This window comes from Pan troglodytes, chromosome 21, assembly GCF_028858775.2.
Source record: "Pan troglodytes isolate AG18354 chromosome 21, NHGRI_mPanTro3-v2.0_pri, whole genome shotgun sequence".
Taxonomy (NCBI): domain Eukaryota; kingdom Metazoa; phylum Chordata; class Mammalia; order Primates; family Hominidae; genus Pan; species Pan troglodytes.
The window spans coordinates 32597422-32615146 of NC_072419.2; the positions used below are offsets into that span (position 1 = coordinate 32597422).

Genomic DNA, 17725 nt, shown 5'->3' on the forward strand with positions numbered 1-17725 from the left:
AGAATGCATACAGGAGATAACTGGACAGTTGCTTCAAAACACCTTAGTACAGATATTTCAGCTAGTATACATTGATGAAAAGCCTCATATTCTCTAATAGTATGCACTGAATCTAAGAGGCCTTCTGGGAAAATAAATTATGGCTATACCCTAAAACCTGAAAAATTCTATGAGGAAAGCACCAAAAAAAGCAATAACAATTCTAATAAACTTAATAGAGTTAAAGCTCCAGTATCCTTTGCATCTGGCATACAGTCAATCTTTGGCAGCTTTAAGCCCTACAGTTTATGTCCCTCTCTTAAGATGTAAATCCGTGAGGTCATTGGCTTCCAAAATAAACCAGTATGTTTCATCTAAATAAAATATCAGTGGCCGGGCATGGTGGCTCATGCATGTAATCCCAGCACTTCGGGATGCCAAGGCGGGCAGATCACAAGGTCAGGAGTTCAAGACCAGCCTGACCAACATGGTGAAACCCCGTCTCTACTAAAAATACAAAAATTAGCTGGGTGTGGTGGTGGGCACCTGTAGTCCCAGCTACTTGGGAGGCTGAGGCAGGAGAGTGGCTTGAACCCAGGAGGGAGAGGTTGCAGTGAGTTGAGATTGCACTACTGCACTCCAGCATGGGTGACAGAGCGAGACTCCGTCTCAAAAAAAAAAAAAAAGAAAAAAAAAAAGTCAGATTTGGCATATAACCATCTTTATCAACCTCTTTTTCTCCCCCTCCCTCCTTTATCAACATTAAAAAACATACAAGAAAATTTGTCTTCACATTGTCTTTTCAGTGCTCGAATCTTCACTAACACTATGAAAAGCACAACAGTTCCTAAATTCACTAAGCCAGTTACTACTTGCAGTAAATGAAAACTAAATGCAGAGTGTTCAAATATTTTTAAGTCTTCATGTGTTGTGAAGCCTTTTTCTTTCATTATGAGACAGCGTACTTCTGAGAACTTAGAAATGTTAATGCATAAAGAAAGATCTTTGGTGAACCACCAGGACTTTCATGATACATTAATTTCATTCTCCCACTATATGCATATGAGTAAATTTGTGTTACAGAAACATATATAATAGCAAAAGAAATTACATTTTGATTCAGCAGACTTCAAAAGTGCTCCTCAGGTGATTCTGATGCATGCCCAAAGAATTAATATTACAAATGAATATATTCCACTGAATTCCTTTCTAAATATTAAATATTTAATAAGAAACCAAATCCTCAAGTGCCTACTTATATAACAGGAATAGGGTGGTGGATCAAAACAGACAAGATATCTGCCTTCATGAAGCTTACAACCTTGGGTTGAAACAGCCAGATACCAATCCTGAAGAAAAAGAATTAGATTCTTACCTCATATCTTACCTAAAAAAAAGCCAAGTAACAGCAAACATTTATAAGAGGCTTATTAGCAAATCACAAAAAGCCTCAAGTTAAAAAAAAAAAAGAATACATTATCTTGGGTTCAGGAAGGCCAAAAGCAAAAGATATAAAAGACATTAGTTTTCAAAAATGAAAAATTGATGGATAAAATAAAAAACAGTCTTCTGCTCAGCACAATGGCTCACACCTGTAATCCCAGCATTTTGGGAGGCTGAGGCAGGCAGATCACTTGAGGTGAGGAGTTCGAGACCAGCCTGGCCAACATGGTAAAACCTCATCTCTACTAAAAATACAAAAATCAGCCAGGTGTGTTGGTGTGAGCCTGTAATCTCAGCTACTTGGGAGGCTGAGGCAGGAGAATGGCTTGAACCCGGGAGGTGGAGATTGCAGTGAGCACAGATGGCACCACTGCACTCCAACCTGGGTGACAGAGGAAGACTCCATCTCAAAAACAAAACAAAACAAAACAAAAAAACCCACACATGCAAAAACACAATCTTCTGCTTATCAAAACAGTAATAACAAATTAAAAAGGCAAATGATTAAATAGGAAAACCATTGCAAAACATGTACTCTAACAACTCAATATAAAACAAACCAACAGAAAAATGGGAAACATATATGAAAAAATAATTTACAAAACAGGAAAAATAACCAATAAACAAATAAAAAAATGTTAAATTTTACTAACAAATTATAAGTTAAAAACAATCATCAAATTAACAATCTTTTTGTTAAACAATAAGTGTGGTGTCAGCAAGGATACAGAAGGAGTGGGTACCTTTATTTATTTTTATTTTTTATTTTTTGAGACAAAGTCTCACTCTTGTCCCCGAGGCTGGAGTGCAATGGCGCAATCTCAGCTCACTGCAACCTCCACCTCCCGGGTTCAAGCAATTCTCTTGCTTCAGCCTCCTGAGAGTAGCTGGGATTACAGGCGCCTGCCACCATGCCCGGCTAATTTTTGTATTTTTAGTAGAGATGGGGTTTCACCATGTTGGCCAGGCTGGTCTCAAACTCCTGACCTCTGGTGATCTGCCTGCCTCAGCCTCCCAAAGTGCTGGGATTACAGGCATGAAATAAATAAATAAATAACTATATTTAAATAAAGTTATATAAATAACTTTAATCAGTGAACTTTATTTATTCATATGTGGAATTCTAAGTAGCCACTAACAATACAGTTGTAAACTTATTGGCACAAAAAGAAGCTAAGCACGTATTTAAGCAAAAGTAAAGTTAAACAGAATGTACAAAGTGAGCACATTAAAGTATTCATACGGGCTGACTCTGGACACACTGCCTAGGGGTTAGCCCTGTTCCACAAGGAGCAGCAGCAAAAAAAAAAAAAAAAAAAAAAAACCCATAAAATTCAATTCAATTCAATTTAAATTTAAATCATACACACACAAATAGGGAAGAATCAACATGAAAATGTTCATAACTTTTAAGTGGTAAAACTGTAGGTAATTTTTTTCTTTCAAGCTTATTTAACTCTTCTATAAATGATATACCTAGGTTTAACATTTAAAAAAAATCTAAAAATTTTTAGTTCTTTTTAAATCCTTACTTCTGGAGGTGGGCAGTTGGGAGAGAATGGGGAGAGGGAGATGGAAAGAGAAGTATTAGTTAGTAGTAGTAGTCATGGTTTACACTTTAGAGGAAAAAAAGCAGGACTAGAGTCAGGGGTCCTGGGTTAATTCCAACTCAGGAGGTACTAACTAGGTCAGTTAATTTTTCTGAACATCCAGTTTCTCAACTATAACATGGAAATGGATCACACTACAACACAACACGTCTCATTTTAATGAATGAGTTTTTAAGACACCTTTCTGCTAAAAAACAAAATTCTATAAATTACATTTGTGGTAATGTATTCAGCCATGGAAGATGACCTTTATTCACTATATTTTTAAATTTCTTTTTTTTTAATGCAGCAGAACATTTCTTATAAACCCCACAGACTACTGTATGATAAAAGATATTTCACATGATAAGGTGGGTCACAAAACACCTAGAAGCTTAGCTAATTTCTAGCTTACGGCAAAGAATTTTTCCCCATCCAACTTACTATTCCAAAAAATTTCAAATTCACTTAAAAGTTGAAGGAACAGTATAATGGACACTCATTTATCCTTCATCTGGATTCACCAGTAGTTAACATTTTAACATATTTGCTTTCTGTGTGTGTCTGTGTATGTGTCTAAAACTTCATTTTGGCTGAACTATTTGAAAATAAATTGTAGATACATTTATTATCTTTTAAATTACTCTTCATTGCATGAAAACTCAAAGAAAATGTGGGGGTACTTATTTATTTGATATCAGGGAAGAAAGGGCAATTAGGCATAAAGGTTAATAAACATTATAGAAAAAAGATTTGATGGCAGTAAAAACATTTTAAACTTCAGTATGCTTAAAAAAAAGAAAAATTGAAACAAAAAGACACTGGGAAAAATATTAGAATATGTTAGGCAGGCAGATCACTTGAGGCCAGGAATTCGAGACCAGCCTGGCCAACAGAGCGAAAACTTGTCCCTACTAAAAATCCAAAAAATTAGCTGAGGCCAGGCACAGTGGCTCACGCCTGTAATCCCAGCACTTTGGGAGGCTGAGGCGGATGGATCACCTGAGGTCAGGAGTTCGAGACCAGCCTGACCAACATGGAGAAACCCCGTCTCTACTAAAAATACAAAATTAGCCAGGCACGGTGGCGCATGTGTGCAATCCCAGCTACTTGGGAGGCTGAGGCGGGAGATTCAGTTGAACCCGAGAGGCGGAGGTTGTGGTGAGCCAAGATCACATCACTGCACTCCAGCCTGGGCAACAAGAGTGAAACTCCGTCTAAAAAAAAAAAAAATTAGCTGGGCATGGTAGTGCGTGCCTGCAGCCCCAGCTACTCAGGTGGATGAGGCATGAGAATTGCTTGAACCCAGGAGGTGGAGGTTGCAGCGGGCCGAGATTGTATCACTGCTCTCCAGCCTGAATGACAGAGAAAGAATGCCTCAAAAAAACAAGTAGCACAGGGGAGAAAATGTGTTTTATATATTAATGAAGAAAAATTAAGAATGACCACAGGCTTCTAGTCAGAAACCATACAAGCCAGAATACAATGATATGACATCTCTTAAAATACTGAAACTGTCAACCTAGAATTCTATATCTAGTGAAAATAGTCTTCAGAAATAAAAACTTTTTCAGGCAAATAAAAGCTGAGAGAATTAATTGCCAAAAGACCTAAACTGAGAGAAATGAAGTGCTTCAGGCAAAAACACAATAATATCAGAAGAAAACCTGAATACAAAAAAGAATGAAGGATGTCAGAAATGATATATACACAGGCAACTAGAGAAGGAAAAAAACAATAAAGAGTAGAAATCAGTGAATTAGAAAAATAGTGAAAATGATTGAAACCAAAGCTAGTTCTTCAAAAATCTATTAAACTGATAAACCCCTAGGCGGACTGATTAAAAAATAATAAAAAATTATCAACATGAGGAACAACATCGCAACATATCTCAAAGGCACTGAAATTATGAGGAAATATTGTGACAAATTGTGTCAATAAATCTGATACCTTAAACAACAAAATATACCCAAACTGACTCAAGAAAAAATTGAGTGTCTCAATTATAACTATTAAAGAAATTGAGTTCATAGTTAAATTCTTCCCACACAAAAAAATTCTGGGCCCAACAGTTTCACTGATGAATTCTATCAAATATCTAAGGATGAAAAAATATCAATCCCAGTCACACGTGGTGGGTTCACACCTGAACCCACTTTGGGAGGCTGAGGCTGGTAGATCACCTAAGGTCAGGAGTTCGAGACCAGCCTGGCCAACATGGCGAAACCCTACTAAAAATACAAAAAATTAGCCAGGCATGGTGGTGGGTGCTTGTAATCCCAGCTACTTGGGAGGCTGAAGCAGGAGAATTGCTTGAACCAGGAAGAGGAGGTTGCAGTGAGCCGAGATCACGCAATTTTCCACTCTAGCCTGGGTGACAGAGCGAGACTCAAAGAAAGAAAGAGGAGAAAGAGGAGAGAGAGAGAGAGAGAAAGAAAGGAAGAAAGAAAAAGAAAAACAAAGAAAGAAAGAGAAGAAAGAAAAAAAGAAGAAAGAAAGAAAGAAGGAAAGAAAGAAAGAGCAAGAAAGAGGCCAGGCGCAGTGGCTCATGCTTATAATCCCAACACTTTGGGAGGCTGAGGTGGGTGGATCACTTGAGTTCAGAAGTTCGAGACCAGCCTGGCCAACATGGTGAAACCCCATCTCTACCAAAAATACAAAAATTAGCCAGGTGTGGTGGCACGCATCTGTAATCCCAACTACTCAGGAGGCTGAGGCAGTAGAATCGCTTGAACCCGGGAGATGGAGGTTGCAGTGAGCTGAGATCGCACCACTGCACTCCAGCCTGGATGACAGAGCAAGACTCCATCTCAAAGAAAAGTACCAATCCTACACAAACCCCTTAAGAAAACACAGGAGTAAAGAGCACTCTCCAAGCTAACATCATTCTTAATGCAGAAAGACTGAAACTCAATGCTTACCACACCATATATAAAATTTTAATTCAAAATAGGTAATTTACCTAAATGAAAGCCCTATAATTATAAAACTTAGAGAAGAAAACATAAGCGAAAATTGGTCGGGCGCGATGGCTCACACCTGTACTCCCAGCACTTTGGGAGGCTGAGGCGGGTGGATCACGAGGTCAGGAGATTGAGACCACCCTGACTAACAGGGTGAAACCTCATCTCTACTAAAGATACAAAAAAAACTAGCTGGGCATGGTGGTGGGCCCCTGTAGTCCCAACTACTAGGGATGCTGAGGCAGGAGAATGGTGTGAACCCAGGAGGTGGAGCTTGCAGTGAGCTGAGATTGCACCACTACACTCCAGCCTGGGCAACAGAGTAAGACTTCATCTCAAAACAAAAACAAAAACAAAAACAAAACAAAAAAAAATAGAAAAAAAGAAAACGTAAGTGAAAATCTTAGTGACCTTGAATTTGGCAAAAACGTCTTAGGTTTGACACAAAAAGCACAAAAAATGAACAATAAAAATAGTACATTGGGGCTGGGTGCAGTGGCTCACACCTGTAATCCCAGCACTTTGGAAGGCCGAGGAGGGCGGATCACCTGAGGTCAGAAGTTCAAGACCAGCCTGGCCAACATGGTGAAACTCCATCTCTACTAAAAATACAAAAATTACCTGGGCATGGTGGCACATGCCTGTAATTCCAGCTACTCAGGAGGCTGAGGCAGGAGAGTTGCTTCAACCTGGGAGTCAGAGGTTGCAGTGAGCTGAGATGGCACCATAGCACTCCAGCCTGGGAAACAGAGCAAGACTCTGTCTCAAAAAAAAAGTACAATGGACTTGATAAAAATAAAAAATGTACGCTCTCCAAAGGATACTGTTAAGAAAATGAGGCAATACTTTTTTTTTCTGGGAAAAGTTGCTTAATTTCTTTTTTTTTTTTAACTTATTATTATTATACTTTAAGTTTTAGGGTACATGTGCACAATGTGCAGGTTAGTTACATATGTATACATGTGCCATGCTGGTGTGCTGCATCCACTAACTCATCATTTAGCATTAGGTATATCTCCCAATGCTATCCCTCCCCGCTCCCCACACACCACAACAGTCCCCAGAGTGTGATGTTCCCCTTCCTGTGTCCATGTGTTCTCATTGTTCAATTCCCACCTATGAGTGAGAATATGTGGTGTTTGGTTTTTTGTTCTTGTGATAGTTTACTGAGAATGATGATTTCCAATTTCATCCATGTCCCTACAAAGGACATGAACTCATCATTTTTTATGGCTGCATAGTATTCCATGGTGTATATGTGCCACATTTTCTTAATCCTGTCTATCATTGTTGGACGTTTGGGTTGATTCCAAGTCTTTGCTATTGTGAATAATGCCGCAATAAACATACATGTGCATGTGTCTTTATAGCAGCATGATTTATAGTCCTTTGGGTATATACCCAGTAATGGGATGGCTGGGTCAAATGGTATTTCAAGTTCTAGATCCCTGAGGAATCGCCACACTGACTTCCACAATGGTTGAACTAGTTTGCAGTCCCTCCAACAGTGTAAAAGTGTTCCTATTTCTCCACATCCTCTCCAGCACCTGTTGTTTCCTGACTTTTGAATGATTGCCATTCTAACTGGTGTGAGATGGTATCTCATTGTGGTTTTGATCTGCATTTCTCCTAATAATCTAGATACAACAAATATATAGATATATGTTTTCTAAGTAATTTTACCTATAATAATCAAAAACTGGAAAAGTTGACTGGATAAACCAATTGTGGTATACCCATACTCAACAATAAAAAGGAATGAACTGGGACATGCCAGACATGGATCGATAGCAGAAGTATTATGGGAAGCAAAAAAGGTCATAGACAAAAGAGTTCCCATGAAGCTCAGAACGTATACAATGTTTTATGATAGAAAGCAGATCAGTGGTTTCCTAGGAGCTGAGGTTAGTAGGAAGTGGGGGAGGAGGACTGACATGGGTGGGTGCCAAGGAGGATGGGGTGCCAAGGAATGTGCTGGAGTGTTAGAAATGTTGTTCATCTTCATTTTGGTGATGATTCTATGAGTTTATGAATTTGTCAAAATTTGTTACAATGTACACATATAATGAGTGCATTCTAATATAGATATATGTGTATATATATATAAACTAAACTGCAAAGTTAATTTTGTTTTTTTAAGATGGGGTTTCACTCTTGTTGCCCAGGCTGGAGTGCACTGGCACGATTTTGGCTCACTGCAACCTCTGCCTCCCGGGTTCAAGCGATTCTCCAGCCTCAGCCTCCCAAGTAGCTGGGATTACAGGTGTCTGCCATGATGCCTGGCTAATTTTTTTGTATTTTTAGTACAGATGGGGTTTCACTATGTTGGCCAGGCTGGTCTCAAACTCCTGACCTCAAGTGATCCACCTGCCTCAGCCTCCCAAAGTGCTGGGATTACAGGCATGAGCCACTGCGCCCAGCCTGATTTTATGAAAAAAACAGCAGCAACAATAATCCGGAAAATTGGTAATCAGATGAATAACACCAGGGTAGGGGGACAACACAAGCAAAAATCAACACCCAATCATGACAGAAATTCTCAAACTAGGTACAGAAAACAACCTCTTCAACCAAAAAAGGCATCAACAAAAGACTAAATGCCTCCCTACACAGGAACAACAAGAATGTCCATTCTAACTCTGTAATCATGACTACACTTCAAAGGAGTCCTCAGTAGGACCCCGTAGTACATTTTGATGACAAATCTGCTTTCTTAGTCTCTGAGATGACCGTTTTATCCCATCCTTTCCTATTTTTCTTTAAACCTCTTACACCCATATCCTTGGTCTACTCTGAGATGATTATTTCACCTCATACTTTATTTTTCACAAGGTAAATCAATCTCTTACAAACTCTTCCTATGATAAAGTCTTCCTTCCTATCTACCATCCCTTCCTTCCTACCTACTATGCAAATCTTCCTACCATCAATCTCTCAAGAAGACAGAGGTCTATCCTGGCCATCACTCAAGACATGCCAAGTTATCTGGCCAGCTTAAAACTCAACCACAACTTGGGAGTATAAATATAGGTCTTACCCTAGAAATTCTAGAGAATTGATAAGTTTTCCATTTATCATCAACTCCTTTCATCAAAAGCAAAGACAAGTTCAACTCCTGAAATTAGCATAAAGCCACAGTAGGAAGACAGAAATAATTAATTCCCAACCTTTGGTTCCTCATCTTTGTAAATAGCTCTTGCCACTTAAAAAAAGGTAAATTTGGTGGTTTCTACCAACATGTGTATTAAATAGGAAAAGTAAAGAAAAACACAAAAAACATGTGCAATTTGCATAGTATTTGTTCCTTACCTGCTGGTGGCAGGTGCTGGGAAACGTATACTTTACAGAGTGAGGAGGATAATGACTTTGTTCTGTGCTGAATGCTCCTTGGTTGGGAGGGTAACCTGAACTTGACATTATCATAAAGAAGTCCTCACCAGACTGTGAGATCAATGCCAATAAACAATCATGTTTCTAGGAAAACATCTAAGCCGGATGGGAAAAAAGTAGAATTAATAAGAACTAAAACACCAAGTGTACTTCTAATAAATTATAACTATAGCTACATAAATAAAACCACAATTACCAGTAAAAGCTTCCTCTCAAGTATTTACTTAATAAAAGTTACCAAGGTTTGAAAACATTAATGTGTGATTTCTTTTTATATTTAAAATAGGTTAATATGTGACAAATAATATAATTAGCTATATAAAGTAAAAACAGTATATAAAAACAGCATATAAAAACAGCATAATATCTGGCACATAGTAACTGCTCAGTAATTACCTTTCTATAAATGTCTGAGGAATATAAAGACAAAAATACATGGTTTTAAATTTGGGAGTTGATAAGTCAATTGCGAAAAGAATTCAAGAGTAGTTTTAAGGTAAGCATTTCTGCAGAGGAAGTATTGTCTTTATTAAATAATTCTGAAGCAAGGATGATAAAATACTAAGTTTTGTAATCACAGATGGTAGGTAGATGGACATTTGTTATGTTACTCTTTGCATGCTTCTATGGAACTGAAATAGCAAATAAAGAAAAAGAAGGCCAGAAGCGGTGGCTCCTCCTGTAATCCCAGCACTCTGGGAGCTGAGGCAGGCGGATCACTTGAGGTCAGGAGTTTGAGAGCAGCCTGGCCAACATGGTGAAACTTCTTTTCTACTAAAAATACAAAAATTAGCCAGGCATGGTGACATGCGCCTGTAATCCCAGCTACTTGGGAGGCTGAGGCAGGAGAATCGCTGGAGCCTGGGAGGCGGAGTTTGCCATGAGGCAAGACCACGCCATTTCACACCAGCCGGAGCAACAGAGTGAGACTCCATCTCAAAAAAAAAAAAAAAAAGAAAAAGAAACAAAGAAAAATAAAGCTATCTTCATTATAAAGTATATTCCTACTTGTCCACAATTCTAGATTAATTTGATTTGTCTGTCTTTTCTTGTGCCAATGCCACACTTTTCAAATTACTCTAGTATTACGAGGTTTCATATCCAGCAGGGCAAGTTTCACCTCACTGTGCTTTGTTGTTGCTGCTACTTTCACCACCTTCCCAGCTATTCTAGCACATTTCTTCTTACACACAAGCATCAGAGTCAGCTTGTCAGGTCCCAGACAAATTCTGGATGAGAACACATAAATATTGAATTCACAGACTGACTAATGGGAGAACAGGTACCCTTATACGCCTGAGTATTCCAATCTTAAAACATGATTATCTATGTTTATGTTTCAGGATAACACAAATATTTATGTTATACATAATTAATATGGGAGTATTTTACATACATGTGGTAGAGAATATTACATATATATAAAAATGTGTGCAATAATATATAATTTCTATCTTAATTATATATAAAACTCCCAAGACAAAAATTTTATATACACATATACACATGTGCATATGTGCACATACACTCTTACTTTAAGACCAGAGTTCTATTATTACCTAATTGGGTGGTTTTAAAAAAATAGAATTTAAATATAAGATGAAAATTATATAATTGTATACATAAAAATATAACAGATATAATTTTATTTATATAAAATCTCCACCCATTTAATACTTTATTAGTAAAGTTTTAATTTTCTTTCCATCATTTCAAGGTATTTGGGAAGAGGGCAAATTCAAAAAATAATTCAGTATGACAAATTGATCAATTTCCCAGTTTTTATCAATATTTTCTTTATCCAGTTAGGTTTAGAAAATAAAATTTTCTAAGGAATTGTCTTTCAATCTAACTTTAAAACAAAACTTATAGGCTGGCCACAGTGGCTCACACCTGTAATCCCAGCACTTTGGAAAGTCAAGATCGGAGGATCTCCTAAGGCCAGGTGTTCAAGACCAGCCTGGGCAATGAAGCCAGACCTATCTCTACAAGAAAATAAAAATAATAATAATAATAATAATTAGTTAGGCAGCCAGGTGCAGTGGCTCATGCCTGTAGTCCCAGCACTTTGGGAGGCCAAGGCGGGCGGATCGCGAGGTCAGGAGATCGAGACCATCCTGGCTAACACGGTGGAACCCCGTCTCTATTAAAAATACAAAAAAGTAGCCGGGCATCGTGGTGGGTGCCTGTAGTCCTTGCTACTCGGGAGACTGAGGCAGGAGAATGGCATGAACCCAGGAGGTGGAGCTTGCAGTGAGCCGAGATCGGGCCACTGCACTCCAGCCTGGGTGACAGAGTGAGACTCTGTCTCAAAAAAAAAAAAAAAAGAAAAGAAAAAAATAATTAGTCAGGCATGGCTGTACACACCCATGGTCCCAGCTACCTGGGAGGCTAAGGCAGGAGGATCACTTGAGCCCAGGAGGTCAAGACTGCAGTGAGCCGTGATTGTGCCACTGCACTCCAGCCTGGGTGATACAATGAAACTCTGACTCAAAAAATAAAAGAAAAAACGTACAGAAAGAACTTTAAGGCCAGGCTTGGTGGCTCACGCACTTTAGGAGGCCAATGCAGGCAGATCATGAGGTCAGGAGTTCAAGGCCAGCCTGGCCAACATGGTGAAACCCAGTCTCTACTAAAGATACAAAAAATTAGCCAGGCATGATGGCACACGCCTGTAAACCCAGCTACTCAGGAGGCTGAGTCAGGAGAATCACTTGAAGCTGGGAGGTGGAGGTTGCAGTGAGCTGAGATGGTGCCACTGCACTCCAGCCTGGGTGAGGGGTCCAGACTCCATCTCAAAAAACAAAAACAAAAACAAAAACAAAAACAAAAAAAAAACTTTAAAAACTGCATGTGGTACCATGAAACATTTAAATATTTTATTTTTTTCTTTTTTTTATTTATTAATTATTATTATACTTTAAGTTTTAGGGTACATGTGCACAATGTGCAGGTTAGTTACATATGTATACATGGGAGACTTTAACACCCCACTGTCAACATCAGACAGATCGACGAGACAGAAAGTCAACAAGGATACCCAGGAATTGAACTCAGCTCTGCACCAAGCAGACCTAATAGACATCTACAGAACTCTCCACCCAAAATCAACAGAATATACATTTTTTTTCTGCACCACACCACACCTATTCCAAAATTGACCACGTAGTTGGAAGTAAAGCTCTCCTCAGCAAATGTAAAAGAACAGAAATTATAACAAACTAACTCTCAGACCACAGTGCAATCAAACTAGAACTCAGGATTAAGAATCCCACTCAAAACCGCTCAACTACATGGAAACTGAACAACCTGCTCCTGAATGACTACTGGGTACATAACGAAATGAAGGCAGAAATAAAGATGTTCTTTGAAACCAACGAGAACAAAGACACAACATACCAGAATCTCTGGGACGCATTCAAAGCAGTGTGTAGAGGGAAATTTATAGCACTAAATGCCCACAAGGGAAAGCAGGAAAGATCCAAAATTGACACCCTAACATCACAATTAAAAGAACTAGAAAAGCAAGAGCAAACACATTCAAAAGCTAGCAGAAGGCAAGAAATAACTAAAATCAGAGCAGAACTGAAGGAAATAGAGACACAAAAACCCTTCAAAAAATTAATGAATCCGGGAGCTGGTTTTTTGAAAGGATCAACAAAATTGATAGACCGCTAGCAAGACTAATAAAGAAAAAAAGAGAGAAGAATCAAATAGACGCAATAAAAAATGATAAAGGGGATATCACCACCGATCCCAAAGAAATACAAACTACCATCAGAGAATACTACAAACACCTCTATGCAAATAAACTAGAAAATCTAGAAGAAATGGATAAATTCCTGGACACATACACTCTCCCAAGACTAAACCAGGAAGAAGTTGAATCTCTGAATAGACCAATAACAGGAGCTGAAATTGTGCCAATATTCAATAGCTTACCAACCAAAAAGAGTCCAGAACCAGATGGATTCACAGCCGAATTCTACCAGAGGTACAAGGAGGAACTGGTACCATTCCTTCTGAAACTATTCCAATCAACAGAAAAAGAGGGAATCCTCCCTAACTCATTTTATGAGGCCAGCACCATCCTGATACCAAAGCCGGGCAGAGACACAACCAAAAAAGAGAATTTTAGACCAATATCCTTGATGAACATTGATGCAAAAATCCTCAATAAAATACTGGCAAACCGAATCCAGCAGCACATCAAAAAGCTTATTCACCATGATCAAGTGGGCTTCATTCCTGGGATGCAAGGCTGGTTCAATATATGCAAATCAATAAATGTAATCCAGCATATAAACAGAACCAAAGACAAAAACCACATGATTATCTCAATTGATGCAGAAAAAGGCCTTTGACAAAATTCAACAACCCTTCATGCGAAAAACTCTCAATAAATCAGGTATTGATGGGACATATAAATATTTTAAATAAATATATCATCCTTTCTCCTGATGTCACGTTTCCTGCTGTTGTGAAAGCTGACCAGGAGAAGAGTCACAAGACTCACCAGCTGTCCCTCAGTCTGTTTTCTCCCTGCTCCCTTCCAAGGCCCGAGGCATGGAGGTCAGCAAATCTTAAGGATTGGAAGGCTGAGATTACCCAACTAACACTGATTTGACAGGTGAGAAACGTGATGATCAGAGAAAGTCAATAATTCCTCCAATATCATAAAATTGTCTGTGGCAAAATGGGAAAAACTAATGTTTTCTGCAATGCTTTGCAGCTTTCTCAGCAAGTAGTGAACTAGGAGTAGCTGAGATGTTCACTAAGACCACACATTAAAACCACCTGAGGAGCTGTCTCCTCATCTATACATCTGGAACTGCTCCAGGTTGAATGGGAAAAGCCAACATGTGGCATTGTGGGGAGGGTTGATCTTTTTGGAAATAAACATTATATGTGGGACTTAAGAGTTTTTAAAAGTACCACAGAATACAAAGTGAAAAATCTCCTCACCCTTCTCCAGCTGCTACCCAGTTACTCTCCCAGAAGGCAACCAAAGTTACTAGTTTCTAGAGTGTCCTTTAGAATTATCCTACACATACATACACTCACACTTTTTCCCCTATGTAAATAGTGGCATACTAGAAACACACTGTTCTGTATCTTGCTTTTATTACTTAATATATCTTGGTAGGCTGGGTGTGGTGGATCATGCCTGTAATCCCAGCACTTTGGGAGACTGAGGCAGGTGGATCACAAGGTCAGGAGATCAAGATCATCCTGGCTAACACGGTGAAACCCCGTCTCTACTAAAAATACAAAAAAGTTAGCTGGGCATGATGGTGGGCGCCTGTAGTCCCAGCTACTCAGGAGGTTGAGGTGGGAAGAACCCAGGAGGCAGAGCTTGCAGTGAGCCGAGATCACATCACCAACCTCCAGCCTGGGCGACAGAGCGAGACTCCATCCCCCCCAAAAAAATATATATATATCTTGGCAATTATTCTCATGCATCTATGGTTCTTTCTATTGCTAAAGAGTATTTCACCCTATGGGCCAGGCACGGTGGCTCATGCCTGTAATCCCAGCACTTTGGGAGGCTGAGGCAGGTGGATCACCTGAGGTCGAGAGTTCGAGACCAGCGTGACCAACATGCTGAAACCCCGTCTCTACTGAAAATACAAAAATTAGCCAGGCATGGTGGCACATGCCTGTAATCCCAGCTACTCGAGAGGCTGAGGAAGGAGAATCACTTGAACCTGGGAGGCAGAGGTTGCGGTCAGCTGAGATCATGCCGTTGCACTCCAGCCTGGGCAACAAGAATGAAACTCTGTCCAAAAACAAAAGAATATTTCACTATATGAACGTTCATGCATTTTATAAAAGTTGTCCAACTAATTCTGATCTGCTGTCCTAAAACATGCTTTAAGTGATCTATCTCTGCACTCTCCTCCCAACTCAGACATCCCAAATAAATAAAGCTATAGATGGAATGCAGAGGCAAAAAAAAAAAAGATTTTAACCCAGGGTCATCCCATTTTTTTCTAACAGTGGCCTAAATGATTAGAAACCCATGAGGTACAATTTTTTAATGCACATTGTTTAACTTTCAGCTATGGTGAGTCCTGAGTTCAACAATTACACTCAATGTCTCTCAAAGTCACAAGTTAAATGACTTCTCCATTTTTTCCCTCATCTCAGTAATCCTTCCTGTTTTCCTAGTTTTGTGGTATGACTTTAATGGAGTTTAACATTATTATCTCAAAAAACCCCCAAAAAAGTCAGTTTTATTTAAAAGTACTGTTCGCCCAATACAGAAGGAAAAAAAAAGTAAAAACACTAGCAAAATCAGGAAATTAGCCCCTACTGGCATACAAATTTACAGGTCAAAGCAAGCCCTTCCTGTCCTCTCATGAACTGCAGCCTGGAGACCACTACAACCTCCTTCCTCAAAACTTATCCACAAGATACATGGCAACAGTGCTCAGATATTGTTTTTTAACCAGAATGTTTTCCTCAAAAGTCTTAAATGAAAGCTAAATGTACAAAAGGTACAATGGGGAAACATTCTGATCTAGTGAGAATTGGAGACCTAGGATTCATCTTTTCAGTCTCCCCCTGCCCTTCCCCATCCCTCCCTCCACCCTTCACTCCAGTCCTGGCTCACTAAGATACCTCGGCAGAATACTTTACATTTGAAACCCACTGAAATGAAAGAATCTAAAGTTCAGACTGAAAGGGAAGGGAGCACCTTAAGTGGCAGTATCAAATTACGATTTCAGTTCTTAGCAACAAAATTCATTAACTCAGGGTAGTTACATGGTTGACTCATGAACTAAAAAAATTTTATGAATTATTTAAGAAATCTGATCAAGATTTTATGAGCAACTTCCTCATCTCTTACATATCAACACATAATGTTTTAGGATAAGAATAATATAGTAATAATTATATGTCACTGTCATAAAAGACAATAGCACTTCTAACTGAATTATACAGATAAACCCAGAACTAGCCTCTTATATATTGCAAACAGGTAATACAATATTGCAAAATGAAATTGAACTATTTAAGTTCCTTTTTAAATCTTCTCATATTAAATAAACACACACATATTTACTCAACAGGAAAATCTTGCAACAACAAAATTTCAAATACTATCCTGCCAAAAAACAAGCAATTTTTCCTCTCAGCAGGAACTCCTGGCTTTTGGCCCATAACCTTTGCATAACGAAAATATGTTATGCAAAGGTGTTCAAGGTGGCCTAAACTATCTTGGAAAAAAAGCTGAAAATGGCCGGGCACAGTGGCTCATGCCTGTTATCCCAGCACTTTGGGAGGCCAAGGCCAGTGGATCACAAGGTCAGGAAATCAAGACCATCCTGGCCAACTTGGTGAAACTCCATCTCTACTAAAATACAAAAAAAAAAAAAATTAGCCAGACATGGTGGCGCACACCTGTAGTCCCAGCTACTCGGGAGGCTGAGGCAGGGGAATCGCTTGAATCCGGGAAGTGGAGGTTGTAGTGAGCTGGCATCGTGCCACTGCACTCCAGATTGATGACAGAGCGAGACCCCATCTCAAAAAAAAAAAAAAGAAAAAAAAAGCTAAAAATGTACTTCACAGTGGCAGGACTGCAGATGCCACTTCAGATGAGCAAGAATGAATCCACCAAGCGTCACAATAGAGGTGAAGCCTACATTTCACCAAAGCAGAAAAAGGATCCTACAAAATATGCAATTTTTAACTGATAAAATAATAAAACCTCCTGATACAAAAGTATGGGATAGGGCAATGTCTCTATGACATTCAAATGCTAAAATATTAGTTATTAAACTGAAGCAAATTAGGTCACACCAGTTCCCACAAAGCTGTCCAGCTCTAGATCAATTCTAAAAGTATGTTAGGCAAGACAAGGCTAAGAAGGACCACCACCCTGGGCATCCCGACACCTAAAATCCTCCAACCTGGGGATAATTTAAAGAAAGCCGACCTCCTAAACTTATTACAGAGTCCAGCATCCAGGAGAGGAAAGACTAGAAATTATCTAAGTGAATTCTGTAATTTGTACAAAACCAGAGTGGTGCTGTATTGGAATGAATTTTCTCCTATAAAATAAACTAAAGCATTCTTCCCTTTTGGGGGGAAAAAAGCTACTGCTTCTCAGCCTTTTGGTTAAGATCTAATCTGGGGGAATGCCATTGACAAGGTATTTTATTTGCAGCCTCTTTTGACATCATGACATCTTACTTAAAGACAGAGAACAAATGGAAGCTAAAGAAAAAGCTTTTTAGTTAACCTATCCTACCTCTTATAAAGTATGATATTGAAAGAAAAATTTGAATAAGGATATAATTATTTGATAAATCTATGGGTACACATATTCAATAAGTAATTCTGGCCAGGCACAGT

At 38.9% G+C, this 17725-nt stretch overlaps 1 long non-coding RNA gene across 1 annotated transcript in view; it reads right to left on the reverse strand.

Annotated features, from left to right (window-relative positions):
• The window catches only part of LOC134809200 (uncharacterized), a 35274-nt gene that overhangs the window by 4365 nt on the left and 13184 nt on the right, over nt 1-17725 (reverse strand). The window lies entirely within an intron of this gene.